General features: G+C 36.7%; 1 long non-coding RNA gene across 1 annotated transcript; it reads left to right on the top strand.

Moving 5' to 3' along the window:
• The first annotated feature begins 7,129 nt into the window (after positions 1-7,129).
• Positions 7,130-8,059, top strand: LOC131873176 (uncharacterized). Its single transcript, XR_009371194.1, has 3 exons — positions 7,130-7,342; positions 7,442-7,542; positions 7,657-8,059. It is a non-coding gene; the product is annotated as an uncharacterized LOC131873176 (long non-coding RNA).
• Positions 8,060-20,259: the final 12,200 nt, after the last annotated feature.

Genomic DNA, 20,259 nt, shown 5'->3' with positions numbered 1-20,259 from the left:
CTTAGGGTTGAGTCTCATGATCCTACATCAATATTTTATGATTGGCACCAAGTTATGTACATGTAGGATATTAAGGAGAGAGTGTTGTCTCTATAGGAAGGAGCCTATGCAGAATATGAAAAAGTGGAAGATACTATAGGAAAAATAGTAGCATGATACCTTTCACAGAGATAGGATATCTTGAGTCATCATCTAAGGGAAGTTGAGCCACACTCACTACAGAATTATTATGCAGCAAAAAATAGATGTACTTGTTATATATAGCTTTTAATAACACTGGAGAATTATTGGTTTCCATTAATATTCCAGCCACCCATCCTATTGTGGCTAGTACTAGAATACAAATGCTACCTGTATGATATAGCAGAAGAAAGACCAAGGTGGAATAGGTTGGAACACAGGCATGAATTTTATTGGGACCCTAATTCCAAGGATGTATCCAATGTTGTAGGATAATTAGCATTTGGTGATATGAGAACCTTGACCCGACTAAGGAATAATATCTCTGGAGGACCAACAAGATCTTAGGTTGGGGGGAATGATGAGACAAGTTTATAGTTCTATTTTCTAATGATTTGTTATGATGTTCATGATGACACTTCAGACTTTGATACTGTGATGTCACTATTTGCTATGCTATTTCTTGAGAAACTATTACCTTTTGGGCTTAAGTGTAACCTTGAAACAATCCATGATACTAATGCATATGCTATGTAATTATCTATTAAATGTGCATGCGTTGAAAAAAATGTTGTTTCAAGATGATTTGGGAAATGTGGTTTTTTGTATGTGCTAACATTTTTTGCGGGTCTGTACTAAGAAAGTGGTGTTATGATGAAGCATCCAAAAAGGACCAGGACTCTTACCAATTAGTCAATTGTTGAAGGTGTCAAGGAATAACCAATGTAGAGGATCTTTCTCTACTTAATAGTGCAACTACCTTCTTAATTAATCATGTACAATCAGTTGAGTCTATTTAGGGACATACTGCGCGTCTCATCTGACTTGGCTAAGGGCATGCATGAGCTTTCCTTTCCTCTTTTTATGCTTTCAATAAATAGCACCCTCATATTTTGGAGCTGGTTGCCCAGTTAGTTAGGATAGTTGGTAGTTTTTCTTTAATAAATAATGTTTAGATGATCTCTTGTAGCGAGTTGAACATTTTGATGTTTTTAAGTTTACTTTTAGCTTTGAAATACAGTTTAAGAGCATGCTGTCATATCTTATGTACTTATGTTTTGATAAATAAAATGATATTCTGAGTTTTTAGAGCCTTTGTTAATCTTGGAAGTCTCACTCAAGGGGGACTGCTTGGTGAGAACTCTATTTACTTAGCTTGGTAGTTATTCTTCATTCAGTAGTAGTATCATTCCAGTAGTTGACTATTCCTGCAGCCACAAAAATCTACTTTGTGTCTGTTCCTACAGCCAAAGCGAGCACAGTAGTTTCATGTCTATTGTCTGAGATCCCATTCTTGTAGCTTGTGTTAGATTAATATTTTCATGTTCAGATTAGTTGTTGATACAAGTTTAGCTTCCTTCATTAGTTGTTGATATAAGTTCAATTTCCTTCATTAGTTGTTTACAACATTTCAATTCCAACATTGTTCTTTTCTCAAGTCATGATGCCATAACAGAGTCTTAGTGCACATATAGTGCTGACCCATTTCAAGTTCATGTCCCTAGAATTGTTCTTTTCTTAAGTCTTGATGCCATAACAAAGTCTTAGTGCACATACAGTGATGGCCATGATAGAGTCTTAGCGCACATACAGTGATGGTAAGCTAAATGAACCTCCATAATGAGTCTAATAGCTACTTATTGTTGATGTGCAATCTCTAAGTTATAGCCTTAAGGGCTTAGTTATTGAACCATTAAAGCGGGCTGATTAAGTTGCTTCTTTGGTCATCTGCAAGTCTTCTTTGTGGTCCAAATTGAAATTTGCGTTTGCTGTATTGGAATAGAAGTTTCCCATTTCATCTTTTGGGTTGACTCATGTGAGTTTTGGTCCATGTGGTACTGTGTGGTTGCATGCGAGCTAGTTTGGGAGTATCTAAAAAGTGTACCAATATAGTATGGTCCTTCAGACATTTTATTTGCCTTCCACATTTTTCTTGTAGAATTTATTGGGGTTGATGGTTATATATGAACATATTACATCTTATTAGGCTAACCTATTGGATGTTATTGAGGTTGCAGTTTATATTTAGAGGAAAATATTATTGTATTGATATGTATGTGGTCTATGAAGTCATTCTGATAATTTTTTAGAGGTTGGGATGTATAGCAATGTATAGATGAAGACTATTTCAGATGTGTACTAAATTATGAATTGTTATTATCATTTTTGGTAGATTCTTTTTTTATAGTTTAATATTGTTGATATCATTATGTTAGAAGAATTGTATCTTTCCCTAAGGTTGTGCACCTTAGTCTACAAGTCATCTTCCAGAGCAGTGAGCTCCCTAGCCTTTGGCTTAAACTCTGCAATCAATTTTATATATATTGTGATTTTTATTCTCATCATGTTTTTTCCTAGTTTGGGTTTTCCACATTAAAATCTTTGTGTTCATTTGTTCTTGGTTTAGTGGTTTTAGTTTTTTTCTTTCATGCATAAAGTTGATGAAATGAATGACAAAGCAATAAGCTATTTTAATCGTTTTTAGTATATGCTAATTTATGCCCCCTCTTAGCAATTTGATAGTGTTAAATAATAATAAAAATTCCCATTTTGAGTTTTAAAGGTATTTTAAATAAAAACCAAAGTATTAAATCCTTGAGCAAAAACACTAATTTATTAGTGTAAGTTGATGGAATGCAAAACATACCAAAAGACAAATGCATAGATATAAATTAATGGAATAGTAATATTAAATTTTAGATTCTCCATATAAATGATGCCAATTTGTTTGCATAAGTTAATGGGATGCCAAACTTACTCAAACACAATGAAAACATACAAATAATACTACTAAGGTATTTCAAAATATCTCCAATCGTCTAAGAATCAACAATAGATAACATATTCTAGATAATAATGTCATTTTTTTTTGCTAATGTAAGTTGTGGACCTGAATCTCTAAGGTTAGATATTCTCTTAGGTTCTAGGGGGTTCCAAACCTAGGAAGAATATCACAAAACGTATGTTCAAATTGGGAAACTAGGAACCAATTATTGTGCTGGGTACAAGACCTCCTCTACTTTTTTCTTTTCTATACCAAGGTATTTTATCTATACAATTAAGTCATCGTTTAAAAATGATCCATAGAAAAAGTTAAGGGATAAATGATGTGGAAAGGCAGGGAACAACAAAAAAAATTAAATATACAAAATTACCTCTTCAAGCAAGCCATAGTGTGAAAACCATATGAAATTGGAACAAATAAAAGTTTCAAAATATTGAGTAGTTATTCACATGTGAAATAATTAATATAGTTTTAGTTGAAATGAAGAGGTTATAAAACCCACATGAAGCCCCAATGCAAGTTTTTGAATCCCTTCATATGGCTAACAAGAAAACACTTAAATCAATTTTAGGAGTTTACAAACTTGGATGATTGATATGAACAAAAAGGTGGGAGGAAACATTAAGAGAGAAAGGAACTTTAACACAAGGTGCATCTAAATAATTTCTCAAATCAATTATATATGATGGGCCAATAGAGGCAAAAACTACAAGGGTCTCCAAGAAAAAATATAACAGTAGGGTAGGGCACCGACACAATAATTGTGCATGCATACCAAATAATTTATTTTATACAAATATTCATATAAAATATTTTTATACATAAAAATTAACATTAGAATCCATATAAATTAGTTGAACTTGTAAAATATCATCACGAAGGTTTACTCTTTGGTGTGTACTCTCCATAGGAACCTACAAAATAAATGAAAAATAAGGGATGATAAGCTTTTACAACCCACATGACTATGATTTGAATGTCACCATCAATGTGTGTGTGTGTGTGTGTGTGTGTGCGTGCGTGCGTGCGTGAGAGAGAGAGAGAGAGAGAGAGAGAGAGAGAGAGAGAGAGAGAGAGAGAGAGAGAGAGAGAGAGAGAGAGAGAGAGAGAGAGAGAGAGAGAGAGAGAGAGGAGAGAGAGAGAGAGAGGAGAGAGAGAGAGAGAGAGAGAGAGATGAAAATGTATGTGCACAATTTTTTTTGATAAGATGAAAGGTTTCATGGAGTGTTGCTATGATATGCTCTCATGATGACTCTATTGGAACCCATAACTACTTAGATAAACTTAGATGAAAAACTAAGGATCTCTAGTGTTTTTTGTGGTAACGAATCATTCATGTTCAACGTTGTTTCTCTATATGTGTTTATAGATTTTTTCGTCCACCTTATTAGCATTATCACCTTTGTCACACATTCATTTCAATCATCTATTACTTCTATAGTTATTAGGAAAAGAATATCTAGGTACTACCTATGGTTGAGCACCAAATAGAGCCATTTATTGTCATTGTTGTTCAAAATGTGAGAAATTTTCCCAAATTTTAAGTTTTAAATTGTGTAGTTATTGCCAAGAAGTCACCTATCATTAGATTATGAAGAGGAACATTTTTTTTATTAATTTTGTATGGTCATTGAGCCATAATTTTGATATGAATATATTTCAACCATCTTGTACAAAGGTTCAACTCTAGTGGGAATGTTTAAGAATGGCCCTTTCATTTTGTTATTCGCAGTCATCCATGGAAATGATTTTCATACTATTCCTTTGGTGTATTTAGAATGAGTTAGTAGTGGCTTCCATGGATTCAATTATTTCCTCTTTTTTTCTTGGTATTGACAACCTTGTTTCTTAGCTATCTTGCAATGACTTAGGCTTTTTCTTTTTACTTTGTGGATTTTTCATTATCCTTTGTCTTCTTTTATTTATTTATACCCCTTCATGTTGATTTCATGCTTTATATAATTGTCATTTGATTCTTTGAATACTCGTATTTTCTTTGTAAGAGGTGACTTGTCATATTCACTAAGTACTAGTTCTAGTGTACAATGCTACCAAATATGTATAATATTTTTGACTTCATATTATAATTTTCTTTGTATTAAAGCCATATGATTGAGCTCCATTTATATATGCCTCTAGTAGTTCAGTTTATTTATTTATTTTTTTACCACAAAAGTTGATTGTACGTGATCTATGTGGTAAGATCTCAAAGATCACATCTTTAATTTACCTTGTTCCTTAAACTTACTATCATATAGTAATATTCTATCTCCTAGTTGTAATTACTTAGATGTTTTAATCATTTCATAACATTGGTTTTAATTTTACTTGGGTTTGGTTGTATGTTGCAAGTGACCAATTCTTCATTAACCTTTTCAAATATTTTAACCTTACCTTTAGAGATTCTTCTATGCTTAACCTTACAATAATTTCCACCTTTGTATTGGGAAGTATGTATTGTATTGGCAATTTTCCATCCAACCCATGAACTAATTGGATCTAATAGGTACTTTATTAAAATTTTAGAGGTTGTACAATAAACACAGAGTATGATATATCCTTATTACAAACCTTTGTGGGTGCCTCAATCAAGATCTAAATTGATTATTGTCTTGCTACATTTGCTTTGGGGTGATATGGTGTATTCTTGATATGATTGAAAATGAATGTTCCCAAAAGTTCTTTTATTAATTGATTCACAAAGTGTTTCTATTGGTCACTTGCAAAATTTAATGGGCATCTAAACCTTGCAATAATGTTGTCATATTTAATGAACATTACCAAAGTTTATGTCGTGCAATTCTTTGTTGACTAGTTCTGCTTCTACTCACTTGCTCAAATATTAAATATTAGTTAATGATGTGCATATAGATATTTTGAGTAGAGGGTATAATGAAATTAAAGACCCATTTTTCAAATGACATCTCACTTAATAATAGTTAGAATGATATTTCAACTTGTATAGTTGGATTAAATTTTTCATAACACATGTCACGTTTGTAAATATTTTTATTAGAATATTTAAATAAATTAAAACACTAAAATTTTATTAGTAAAAACTCCCTTCCTCTATCATCACAAAAATTATATCTTCCAAAAAATACCTTTATACAATTCTTAATTTTCCTTTTTTATATTCGATTATTACTCATAAAACTTCTCACTTTCTTATATCTTTCAGACCCTTTAAGATCTTAGGGGGTTATTCTTGGTATGTAATGGTGTGATGCTCATCAAGCCAGGGTGTTTTAATGACCCAGGGCTTCTTGCACTCATAGAAATTGACGGTCTGTTGCCTGTTTATATACTTTCACCTCTACACTAACCCAAATCTTTTTCCTTCAATTTTTTCTCAAACATAATTATCATTGCAACATGTGAATCAATTACAATAACAAAAATGTGCAATAGCCATTGGAAAAGGCCGAAGCTATTCTGGTTCCAAAACGGTAGTACGGATCGGATTGACTAACACACGTGTTAGTCGCACGTTTTACACCGTCGATTTTGCAATAAATGGCTGCGATTGACTGACAGGTCGCTATCACGCTATATGAAAGGTCCGTTTTGTAGCCAGAATAGCTTCGGCCTTTTCCAATGGCTATTGCACATTTTTGTTATTGTAAATGATTCACATGTTGCAATGATATTTATGTTTGAGAAAAAATTTAAGGAAAAAGATTTGGGTTAGTGTAGAGGTGTATTTTCTCACCTTTAGCTGAATAAATAAATTTGGCTTGGATTAATACTGACGGAACCGAGGTCCACATTGTTGCGTGGTTTGTTCGAAATCCCACGCGTGGACCCTCCCACATTGTGTTGAAATGACGTCTTTGGTCACCTGCACGCTCCATCAAATTACGTCTGGAGGTCAACATCCAACACAATCATTTTGATTAGGCTTTCCAGATTATGAAATACAACTGTGTTATAATGCACACAGCTAAGCCAGCCGTATGCAACGCAGGAAACACGCTCCTCTTCTTGCTGGAGTTCCGCGTGAACAAAACTCGAGTACCATAAAATATAAATATAAAACGCTCTCCAACTCATCCACTTTAATAACTCTCTGTGAAATTTCTCACTACTTTACATTCTTACCTGACCCTGTCTATATATAAATCTCATTTGAGTTTCCTCATCACCATTCAACACTTCCATAGCTCCATCACTATTACAACTACTACGTTTTCTACTCTTCTCCCGAGTTTCCAATGGATCTGTTACCATGTTTCCTCCTGCTAAGCCTTGTACTCTCCTCATCCCACCTTGTTTCTGCAAATTTTTATAACGACTTTGACATCACATGGGGAAATGATCGTGCTAAGATACTCGACAATGGCTAACGCTTGCAGCTCACTCTCGATCAGTCCTCAGGTATTTAATCTCATTTGCTTGCTCTATATATATGTGTGTTTTTAACAGTATGCTGAACCTATGCTTATCTCCTCCCCTGCCTCTGCTCTATGAAAACAGGCTCAGGTTTCCAATCTAAGAATGAATATCTCTCTGGAAAGATCGATATGCAAATCAAGTTAGTGGCTGGTAACTCGGCCGGCACTGTCACTGCTTACTATGTAAGTATCTCTCTTACTCTTCCATACATTCAATAGTAGTCCCAAAATCGGTAGTGGGCAGTAGCAGGAAGTTGAGTATTTATTGTCTAATAAAATGTGCATGGGCTGGTGAAGCTGTCCTCGCAAGGGGATAAACACGACGAAATAGACTTCGAGTTCCTGCGAAATCTGTCAGGAGATCCCTATATTATGCACACCAATGTTTTCTCTCAAGGCAAAGGCAATCGCTAGTAGCAATTCTACCTCTGGTTCGACCCCAAAGCAGACTTCCACACTCACTCCCTGCTCTGGAATCCCAAACAAATTATGTAAGTTTCTATTGTCCTTCCAACTGTTGGAAGTGAAGTCCAACGGACTCTTTTCCTTTACCGCCAAAACTCTTGGTTCTTTAACTTCTGTTTGTAAAGCTCTTTAAGAGCTGCTTGAATATCAATTTGTCATGTGTATTCTGGAGCTGCTTGCAGCTGTGTAAGAACAAACCGAATTGGTCATCAATATAATTGATTCCCTTGCTTTAAGTGTGGACGTAGGCAATTGCCAAACTATGATAAATTTGTGTGTCTCATTTGTCTTTGTTGTGAATTTATTATTCTGTTTTTCTGCTCTTCTAATTCGTTTCTAAATCCTAACAATTGGTATCAGAGTGAGGTTAGATTGCTGTTAAGATTTCGGTGGTTGAAATTTTGGAATCATGGAAGAAGCGAAGATAGAGAAGTTCTCCGGTCAGAACTTTGGGTTATGGAAGGTGCAGATGGAGTGTTTGCGGATAAAGCAATACCTTTCACTTGCGCTTGAAGGGAAAGCAAAAAAGCCAACTACGATGGCTGAAGAAGAATGGGAAAAATTAGACAAGAAGGCAAGAGTGACAAGTTTTCTCTAGCTGTCCAACAATGTTCTCTTCAATGTCACGGGTGAAGCAACAACAAAAGATGTATGGGATAAACTCATAGCCATGTATGAAATGACATCGGCTGCCAATAAAGTGTTTATCATGAAGCAGTTGTACAAGCTTAAGATGAAGGAGGGTTGCGCTATGGCAAATCAACTTCAATGGGGATGACACAAGATGATGAGAGCAAGACTGTTCTTTTATTATGCTCTTTGCCAAGCAGCTGGGATGGCGTTGTAATAGTAGTTAGCACACCAATATCTAGTAAAAATAAGTTAGTTTTTAATGATGTAGCAACTACACTCCTCAGCGAGGATTTGAGAAAAAAGAATGAAGAACCTGCACATCCGGTGAAGCTTTAACGGTGGTAAGCACCAAAAATAGAGGTAGAAGCCATAATAGAGGTAGAAATAATTATCATAGATGTTCGAAATCAACAAGGAGATCGAAGTCTAGAAACATAAATGGTGATTGTTGGTTTTGTGGAAAAGTTGGTCATGTAAAGGAGGATTGTAGAAACTACAAAAGGGCACAAGAGAGGGTGTGGGACAGAGAAGCAAATACAGTCTACGATAAAGATGATAGTGTTATAATCCTTTCAACAACCGATACTACTTCGGATTCATGCCCGTACTTGATTCGGGTGCCTCCCATCATGCTACCTCATGTCTTGAAGCATTTATTAACTATAATGAAGGTCATTTTGGAAATGTTTTCTTAGGAGATAATAAAGCTTGTGAAATTATAGGCAAGGGTGATGTGTTGCTGCCCTTATAAGGTGGTAAAACATGGCTGCTCAAAAATGTTCGGCATGTCCCAAAATTGAAGCGAAATTTGATATCCGTTAGACAGCTCTTTGATCAAGGTCTTTGGCATCAAAGACTTGGGAATATTAGCAAGAAAGGGCTCCATGTTATGCACACAAGAAATCAAATTTCGGGCCTCAAACTTGTCGACTTAGCTTTTTGTGAACATTGTCTTTATGGCAAACAAAAGAGAGTCAGTTTTTTGAAAGCTGGGCATGACATGAAGACAACACTACTGGAGCTTGTATACTCAGAGGTTTTTAGTCCTAGCGAGGTAACCTCCATTGGAGGAGCTAACTATTTTGTCACCTTTCTTGATGATTGTACAAGGAAAGTATGAATTTATATGCTCTCTAAGAAATATGAAGTTTTTTCAAAATTTAAAATTTTCAAGGCTTTAGTTGAAAATCAGATTAGGCATAAGATTAAGTGTCTGCAAACAGATAATGGTGGAGAATTTTGTTCACATGAATTTGATGATTTTTGTGTTGATAATGGGATTAGAAGAATTAAGGTTGTTCCTTTCACTCGTTAAGAAAACAATGCAATCGAGAGGATGAATAGGACAATCCTTGAAAAGGAATGATGTATGTTATCAAATGCAGGTTTAGGCAAGGAATTTCGGGCAGAAGCTTGCAACACAACAGTATAACTCATCAACCAAAGTCCCTCTTCTAAATTAGACTTTGGTATTTCGGAAGAGGAATGGCAAGGAAAGAGGATTTCATACTCGCATCTTCACATGTTTGGATGTGAATCCTTCTCACATATACCCAAGGAGAAATGAACCAAAATAGATCCCAAGTCGCAGAAGTGTATTTTTGTTGGGTATGGCGAAGAGTAATTTGGTTTGAGGTTGTGGGATCCGGTTCACAGAAAAATTGTTCGCAACAGGGATGTAATTTTTCATGAGACTTCCTTCCTTGTGCTACAAGGTTCCAATAAACTAGATAAAGAGTATGTTCCTCTGTCTCTATTTTAAAAATTTGCTACCAGTGCTCTGCCTCAGATCTCTCATCTAGTGGGAGGCCCTATGTCATCTACCATGGTTGAATATAATTCTCAAACTGAGAGTGATGAAGAAGAAAACATTTATCATGACTGCTCATTTCCATTTGAAACAACACACCATGGAACAAAGGGATCGAAGACCATATTACAAGCAACACAGGCTTGCAGGAAGACTATTGGAGAAAGCGGTTTTAACACAAGTGTGTCACGGTCTGCATAGTGCCATGAAATATCTCATGGCACTGCCATCTCACACCATGCAAGCCTTCACTCCACGGGCTCATTGCCTCTTTCTCTCCCATGTTCACAGACTTCCATGGGTTTTGTGCCATCACATGCCTTCGCTACCAACTGTGATGGTCTTGTGGCAGACCCTTCACATGGTCCCAACTCCTAGCACCGTTGACACAATCTAACTATGGAAGATCCTTCTGTGGGTTCTTAGTCCCGTGACCTGCCTTCACCTAACATGGATATGAATCCAAATGCCTTTGATCACCCTGCAAATAGTGAAATCCACCGTGGACATCAATCATCAAACACAAGCAACACTGATTTGCATAAATAGAAGCCATATAAATTGAATGATTCCACTACTCCAACAGAGACTCAATTGCGAAAATCTACCAGACAAAGGCGACCTCTAGTAAAATTCTTTGACTATGACTTATTATTTTGCAAAGAAGCTGAGCCTACTTTGTTAGTCTTTGATCAAATAGAGCCTGCAACATACAAAGAAGCATGTAAAGTTGCATATTGTAATAACTGGCAAGCTGCAATGTGCGAAGAAATGGATGCACTATTGCAAAATCAGACATGGGATTTGGTGCCACTTCCGCCTGATAGAAAGGCTTTACGAAATAAGTGGGTGTATAAATTGAAAGATGAAGTTGGTGGTCGGAAAATATTTTGAGCAAGACTAGTTATCAAGGGATATGCTCAGCAGTAAGACCTCGATTTTAAAGAAATTTTCTTGCCAATAGTCAAAATGACTACCATCCGAGTAGTATTGGGATTGGTTGCAGCTTGGGATCTTGAGCTCGAACAGCTGGATGTGAAGACAACGTTTCTCCATGGTGACCTTGATGAGGAATTATTTATGCATCAGCCTGAAGGATTTATTAAAAAGGGTCAGGAACATCTCTATTGCAGATTGAAACGAAGTTTGTATGGGCTTAAGCAAGCCCCCCACCAGTGGTATCTTAAATTTGACAAATTCATGATTGATCACAAGTTTACTCGTTGCGATTCTGATCCTTGTATCTATTTTAAAAAGCTTCCCAGTGATGAATTTGTCATACTTCTTCCTTATGTGGATTATATGCTAGTGGCTGACACAAGCATGAAGATTGTTCGTGAGCTTAAAACTCACTTAGCTAATGAATTTGCCATGAAAGAATTAGGGTCAGCAAAGAGAATTCTTGGGATGACTATTTTTCGAGATAGGAAAAAGAGAGAACTCAAACTATCTCATCAAGACTACATTAAAAAAGTCTAGGACAATTTTGGTATGGCAGATGCTAAGACTGTTTGCATTCCCTTAGCCTCTCATTTTCAATTGTCTTCTCAAATGTGTCCAAAAACACAAGAAGATAAGGAGTTTCTGGACAAAATTCCATACAAATCTACAATTGGAAGTCTTATGTACACCATGGTGTCCACTCATCCAGATATTGCTCATGCCATGGGAGTGGTGAGCAAATTTATGTCTAATCTGAGCAAATCACATTGGGAGGTGGTCAAGTATATTTTGCGGTATCTCAAGGGTAGTTCATATTTTTGCTTATGGTTTGGAAAGGGCAAGGCAATTTTGCAAGGGTTTACTGATTTTGATTTTGCTAGAGATTTAGATAAAATAAAGTCTACTTCAGGTTATGCTTTCACATTTGTTGGGGCAGCGATTAGTTGGGCTTCTAAATTACAACATATAGTTGCTCAATCGATTGCGAAAGCTGAATACATAGCTCTTTCTGAGGGAGAAAAGGAGATGGTATGGTTGCAAATCTTGTTCAGCGATTTGGGTTTGAAGCAATTAGATTTTGCCTTGTTTTGTGATAATAGCAGTGCCATTTTTATGACTAAACATCAAACATCCCAATCTCAGTCAAAACATGTTGATGTTCGCAATCATTATGTTTGTCACATGGTCGAAGAAGGCAAGTTTCATGTAGATAAAATTCATACCGAAAACAATCCGGCTGATGTGCTCACTAAAGTTGTTAAGTGGGAGAAGTTCTATTTCTACCAAGCTTCTCTCGGCCTTTCCAATATCTGATAGCAAGACTAAGTGGGGGAGTCTACTTGTTGCAGCAGTTCATTGGCCTTCAGTGGGAGATTGTTGGAAGTGAAGTCCAACGGAGTCCTTCCCTTTATCGCCAAAACTCTTGGCTCTTCAACTTCTGTTTGTGAAGCTCTTTAAGAGCTGCTTGAATATCAATTTGTTATGTTTATTCTAGAGCTGCTTGCAGCTGTGTAAGAACAAACCGAATTGGTCATCAATATAATTGATTCCCCTTCTTTAAGTGTGGACGTAGGCAATTGCCAAGCCATGATAAATTTGTGTGTCTCATTTGTCTTTGTTGTGAATTCATTATTTTGTTTTTCTACTCTTCTAATTCATTTCTAAATCCTAACACCAACTTTAAATCAACAAGTGAATGTCCTCTTTGGTCTAGCCCTCTTTATTTAAGATTTTTTTTTCTAACTATAATGTGTATTTCTGATACTTTGCAAGTTTTCTTTGGGTGGAACACCAATGAGAGTCTTCAAGAATAGTGAGGATTTGGGAGTGGCATATCTGAAGAATTGAACAAGAACATATTGAGAATCCTCAAGAAGACAATCAATGATGCTGACCGTGATTGGCACGTTCAATTAAATCCAACACTATGGGCGTATCGAACTAGCATTCGAACCCCTACAGGTGCAACTCCCTACTCACTAGTCTATGGCGCATAAGCCATCCTTCCTATTGAGGTTGAAATACTATTTCTACGGGTTTCTTTGCATAATCTGATAGATGATGAAGCATACCGAGTCTCTTGTCTTCAAGACTTGGAATTACTTGATGAAAGGCGACAAGCTGTATATAACCACCTCAAGGCCTATCAGCAGCGAATGAGCATAAGCTATAATCATCGGGTTAGACCTCATACATTTGAGGTAGGTGATCATTCTCTTAGAGAGAATCCTCATAACCAACCAAACAGAGAACACCAGGGAAAGTTTGAATCAAACTGGTTGGGTCCATATGTTATCACTGCGGTATTTGGGTCTGGGGCATATCAGTTGGCTACTTCAGAAGGAGAACTGCTAGTAGATCCGATCAAAAGCATGTGACTCAAATGGTTTCATGCATAAGCTATACAAAGCATCATGCTCCAATACATACAAGAAAGAACACCAAAAACATTCAGATAAAAGTCCTGAAGAAAAAAAAAAAAAAAATCAAAATAGTAAAGAAAAATCATGCATCCAAATGGTGAACAACCACTATGGTGGCACCTTGGCTAAGTGCGATGGTGAAAACTTGAAAAAAAGGCACCACTCGTAAAGGCTATGGCTCCATTGTCTTTCAGACTTGTTACGATCACATTCATTGCATCCATTCATCCATCATTCAAATCATGGCTTGTTATTGATCTGCAATCAGGGTTAGTACTTCATGTGTCCTGCATCCCACTTTTCATAGTGATTCATGGAAGTGGGGGCAACGCTCTTAATCTATTGATGGAAGTGGATTCTACATTACTTGTGATTCATTGAGTTCTTCATCCAAACAACTCATAAAATCCAAAAACATGATAAAACATCAAAAAACAAACCATAATATGACAACGCATAAAAACCTTTGTACATACACATCACAAACAGACAACAAACAAATTTTTTGAGTTACTCAAACGATGATCATTTATCAAATCAACCACACAATCAACGCAGGTACACACAACTGTCTTAAACCAAGGATGCATCCTTCCTCACCAAAACAAAGACGTGATAACATTTTCTTTGACAAGAAAATTATGTTTAAGCTATCAAGTACTTGGTCAATTTGATAAGTTATTTATTCATTTATATGAGGTTCCTACACTACTCTGGGATATCCACAAGTGATTAGAGCATCTAGGATGGTTCCTAAGTATCATTTGTTTTATTGCCTACGAATTGTTCCAATGAAGTTCTCGGGCATGTACTAATGGTGTCTACATGGGAAGTTCACTAAGCTACATGATCATATGCAAAAATCTAGTCATGGATCACTACGACTTACTGACTACAGCGTATATCTCGACCATTTTGCACATGAACCAAAATGGAGGGTCCATCATGTTTTATCTATACTACTTGCTTATAGGTACAATGCTGCAAACTTGGTTCCTACCACCTCGTCCAAGATTGATACTAGCATGCTCAATGATGAAAAAAGAAAAACACTATGGATCGTCATTTCATTGCATCTGTATATATTGCATTCCATTGCATATCATCCATCCATTTGATCATTCATTATTCATATTTTATATGCATCATTATTCATATTTTATATGCAAATGTGAACAAGTTAAAATACAAAAAGTTATTAATATGAATTGGTCTTGGATACAATCATGACAGAGTTCTCTAATACATCATCAGTGCATCATGCAAATTCTCACCAACTTGCATTCATCTATCCTAAATACATGGCATCATCATTCCGTTACATTTAGTTGCATTTAAATGCATCTAGTTCATTATCATTTACTTACATTATCATCATTGCATCATTTCATCGTTGCAATAAGGGCATTTAGATTCATTTGGATAAATTTCCAATCATCTCATTTGCTTCCATCATTAGACATTAATGTACATTCATTTAGTCATCTAGGTACAATTAGTTGTATCTTAAATCATTCAAAATCATTCATCATCATTTAAAGTTTGTTAAAATTACATTCATTTAAATTCATTTAGTTGTATTTATTTGTATTTATTTATCTATTAGTCAAGAACATTCATCTATCCATCCAGTATACTCTTCTACTCATTCATTTTATTCCGATCTTAAAAATTTCATCTAGGATTCATTAAGATGCATTCATTATCCTTTTAAATTGAATTAAGGTGTAGTTATTCATTATCCCTTATTTGCATTTATTTTAATTATCATTTCACTTTCATTTATCACTTAGTCATATTTTAAGTCATTTAGAATCATAAACATAAACATTTGTCTCAACATTTGTTTATTCATTTTCAAAGTGCATTCCTTTAGAAATCATCACATACACATTTGTATTTACATTTGTTTATCCATTTGTCTTGCATTTTTAACCATCTATGAACATTTACATAAACCATTCGATTCATTGCATTTTCATCTTACAAAACACAAAGCTGCATCTCATCAACATAAACACAAGTACTATCTAACTCATAAGCAGCGTCATTTATTCATCATTTTTCATACTTAGTCATCATGGCATTACATACATAAAGCATTACAACAAAGCATCATACATTTATTAACTGACATTCACATGTTAGCATCACATTCATAAACATGCATATAGAAATCATCTCATCATCATACACATATAGAAAGTAAAATCATCTATAACATCCATCTAAGCATAAATCATAATCATCATCCTGCATAAACCCATACATATCATCCACAGGCATATCATCACAAAATATGGGATCTCCTCATATATCACATCATATATCATCTTGCAAAAGCATACATGTATCAGAGTACAATGATGTCAAAAATATCGGCTACCAAGAGCCATCCAAGTCACAGTCCAAAAATGACCATGTAATAAAATACATAAATCTCTCTCTCAAATGGCACTCTAGCCAAATGTTGCACCACCATCACCACCTGCTCCACCACTACCCCCTGCACTACCTCATCGTGGAGGACCCATAACACCACCACTGCTCTGTATCCTCTGAGATCGCTTTGATATCGTCCAACGCATGTACGAATAACTCAGCGCTCACTGATTGGATGGCACCGCCTGCTCATATAAACCCCACCAGTAGTCAATCTCTCCCCCTGTCCGCTCAAGTGCATGCAATAACACATCCTTTCCCTGTGCTCCCTCCAAGATCTGAACTCTCTCCCGTAGTTGCATCACCCTATCCACAACATCATCCTTCTCTCACCTCACTACTGTCAACTTTGACTCTCGTGCAAACAACTGAACATCTCTAGCTACAATCTCTGCCTCACAATCCTCCACCCATGCCTCGGCTGCATATGCTCCCGCAGATCACCTCCTCCCATCCCCATAGGATCCTCTCCTCCACCAATAGCTCCCTCTCCTCCTCCAGTCTCTCCCTCTCCCATATCCATAAGTGCCTCTCCCTCCCCAATATCCCTGCCACCTAATCTAACTCCTCCCTGAATCAAAGGACCTTTTGATAGTCACAACGGCTACCCAACTCTCCCTCTCCACTGTAACCGTCCTCCTCCACCACCTCCACCTCCAAATCCACCCCCACCTCCAAATCCACCAACCCTGCCCCCTCCACCACCACCTCCCCCACCTCCACCACCACCTCCTCCACCTCCACCACCACCTCCTCCTTCATCACCTCTACCTCCTCCTCCTACTCCTCTGGCTCCTCTCCCCTATTGTTGTCTCCTATCATCCTAAAATTATGGTACTGGCTCGGCTGGATCTGAAATATGTGGAATAGGATGCTTGGTACGATACAATGTGTAATCTGTCACTCCTGTATGCACAATCCTTAGCCTCATATTGCATGGTCTCACCTATAAGGTCCGGAACTCGGCTAAATCCTGATCATACAGTAAAACTGGCCCCCACTGGAATCTCTCTTGTACCGCTCGTGCGTACTCCTCCTATCCCCTTAACACATCCTACCTTCGCTTGAACTGTCTCATCACTCTACTTGTTACCTATCTCTCCACATTGTAGGATGTGCTACCAATCAAAAATCTTGTCATAAAAACATATGGCAAGGCCTCGGCATCATCCTCCTAAGGCTCACACTGAATATATGGCCTCCATATCACCGTATCCAAATCGTCCAATGCCCACCGCCACCACTCTAGGTTCCCTAGGTGGGGCTGACTCATCATACCTCCATACATATACACATATGGCTGGTTTGTCGCCCTAAATCTCAGGCATACTGGCAGGTGCTCCCATGCCCAGATGTGTAGCAAAGTAATGCCAACCCCCAACGAACTCATCTCTCGGTATACCAGCTCATGCAACTCCTTGTATAAGTGTGACAACACACATGGTCCCCATGCATAGCGGGTCCCATCTATCGCCATGCACTCAATCACCTGGCCCCAACCCACGGCCAGTCCATGCGATCATCAATCAGGACATAGAAAACCCTCGACAGTGCTTGATAAAACCATTGGTAATGGGTCATATAAAGCTGCTATATCATCCCACGCGATCGAGCCATCCTGAATGAATACATCCTCATCAAACATCCGATGTACCACTGTTGTACCCAATCCTCGGTCATACATCACTAGATCCCCTTAGATAGGTATATGCAAAATCCACCACACATCCTCTAGTGTAATGGTCATCTCTCCCATCGATAAATGGAATGTGTAGGTCTCACTGTGCCACCGCTATGCTAATGCGGTCACTAGTCCACGATTCATTTGAATCATGGGCATGTACATCATGTCATATAGTCCAGTCATCGCGACACAATCAATCTCCGCCTCAAGAGCTGATCTTGCAGTTGTTGCATGGCTGGATGCCGCTCCCGCATTTTGAAGTAGGGGAAGATCCTCCTATACACACACATCAACATCATCATTAGTTGTTTTGTTTCAAACTTTCTTAAATTTAAACCTAGACTATCAATAGATACTTTGATCAAGTATCTTCGGGGTCTCCATAGGTAAGCGATTGTGGCAAACCTAGACTACAACAAACATTTATCATAATGACCTAGTTTTCAACGGGGCTGCTATGATTCAAAATAATTTATCCATCCATCCACCCAACATCAGCATCAGAAGATCATTTTTTTTTGCGAACAGTGGGGCATCTATTTTTTTTGGAAAATATCGCTATTTTGCTGACAATCGCGCTAAAACCATTACACAATAGTGCTAAAACAACAAAAATGCTACAAGACCTATACAACAATGCTATAACATGACGATAGCACTACAACATTGATTCAATAGCGCTAAAAATGCAAAAGCGTTAATACTATTTCATGATTGCGCGTACCATAGCCGATAGTGCTAAAACCACTATACAATAGTGCTATAGTGGCACAAAAGTGCTATTTTAGGTGATTGGTTTGACTTGAATGCTTGCAAAAAGACATAAAAAATGCACAAAACTTAAAAATTGAAATTTGCATACTGCTGGCCCGTAGTCATCTAGTCACTGGAATCGACGGATCCACTCTAGTCGATGAACTACTATAGGTATCGACATGCTGATTGTTGCTTATTCTTTCACAAAAGTCACTATTAGAGCTCTGAATCGCTGTGGAGATGGATGCAAATGACCCTATTTTTACCCCTTCCCCCTCCATATATACCCTTCTAGCCCTAAACCAATTTCACCCCACTCACCGTCGTGGTTCCCGTGAACTTCTAGCATCTCCCATTTCTCCATTTTAATTTTGATTTCTTCCATTCTTTTCACCGTTATTGTTTATTTTCTTCTCTTTTACCTCCCAGCCAAATCTCGTTCTTTTTCGAGAGATTGCCCGATTTTTTTGAAATTTTTTGGCCCATCTCTCGAGGGGGCATGCCACCCACTAAATTAACATTTTATGGGGCATATTTCTTCACACCTATTTTTTCTTTCTTTGAAACGACGCGATAAACCACATCGTCTTAAAGAGGGGCAAAATGTGTTAGTCACATAAATCTGTCCATTTAATTAAATGAATATTTACTATTTATTTGATTAATGGGTAAGTGCACAAAGATGGTGGTCAAAAAGGGGGGTATAAGTGGACACTTTTTTTCTGAAATCAGGGTGAAAATTGAACTTAGAGGCAAATTTGAAAGTCATCCCATTCAAGATATGAAGATAATCAAAGAAAAAATATTGTAGTACTCTGAATCTAGTTTCCAAACTACTAAACTTTTTCAAATTGGATAAGATTAAGGGGGTCAAATCCTTCGCGCACGAAAAATAGACCTTGTTTTTTTTTCTGAAAAACATAACATAGTGTCCTAACGTGCGCATCAAAAAGTCATAGTTAGATTTACTATTTTGACAAATCCTTTGGTAGAAAGATAGTTAAGAGTGAGCACTAGAAGATGTGTATTTTTTTGTAATTTTTTGTTGAGTATTTTGTTTTTAATCATTTTTCCAATCGAGCACATCCTGAAAATTTGGTACCTGTTCGTGTGCGAAGCATAAGTTGCACTAAACAAATCGAAAATACAATTTTTTTTTTTAATTGTAAAGAATCAAGTGAACTAGAATAATGTATAAGTTTTTCAAATTTGGATATGTATATCAAAATTTATTAAAAAAATGGTGCACCTATGTCTGTGAGAACTATGGAGACACTAGTAAAAGAAATTCAATAATAATATGTTATTATTGTTCAAATTGAAAAAAAAATTATATGGTTAGACAGCTCAGAAGATGTGTGAAAAATATGGTGGCAATTTTAGAAATACCCACTTTATGAAGTGTAAATTGATGATGACAAAGTCGATAAACCAAGTTGATAAAATAAAACACGTAAAAAATGAGAGAAATGGAGGGAAATCAAACTTCCAATCCGTAGCTTTGTCATCTAGGCCTATTTCCAAGCCTAAAAATTCAAAAGTGCGTACAGGGTACGTATGGTTTAAAAAGCGCGTACGGGGTATTTATAGTGTAAGAAGTGTGTACGCGCGTGTTTCGCATTAAATAGCGCATACGCGCTATCTTTACTATATAACAGCGCGTGTATAATATGATATTCTATGTATAATATGTGTATATTCATATAATATATGTAATATATAATATGTGTATAATATGACATTGT

This window comes from Cryptomeria japonica, unplaced genomic scaffold (genome assembly GCF_030272615.1).
Source record: "Cryptomeria japonica unplaced genomic scaffold, Sugi_1.0 HiC_scaffold_1155, whole genome shotgun sequence".
NCBI classification, from domain to species: Eukaryota; Viridiplantae; Streptophyta; class Pinopsida; order Cupressales; family Cupressaceae; genus Cryptomeria; species Cryptomeria japonica.
This window is presented reverse-complemented; position numbering and strand designations above follow the sequence as displayed.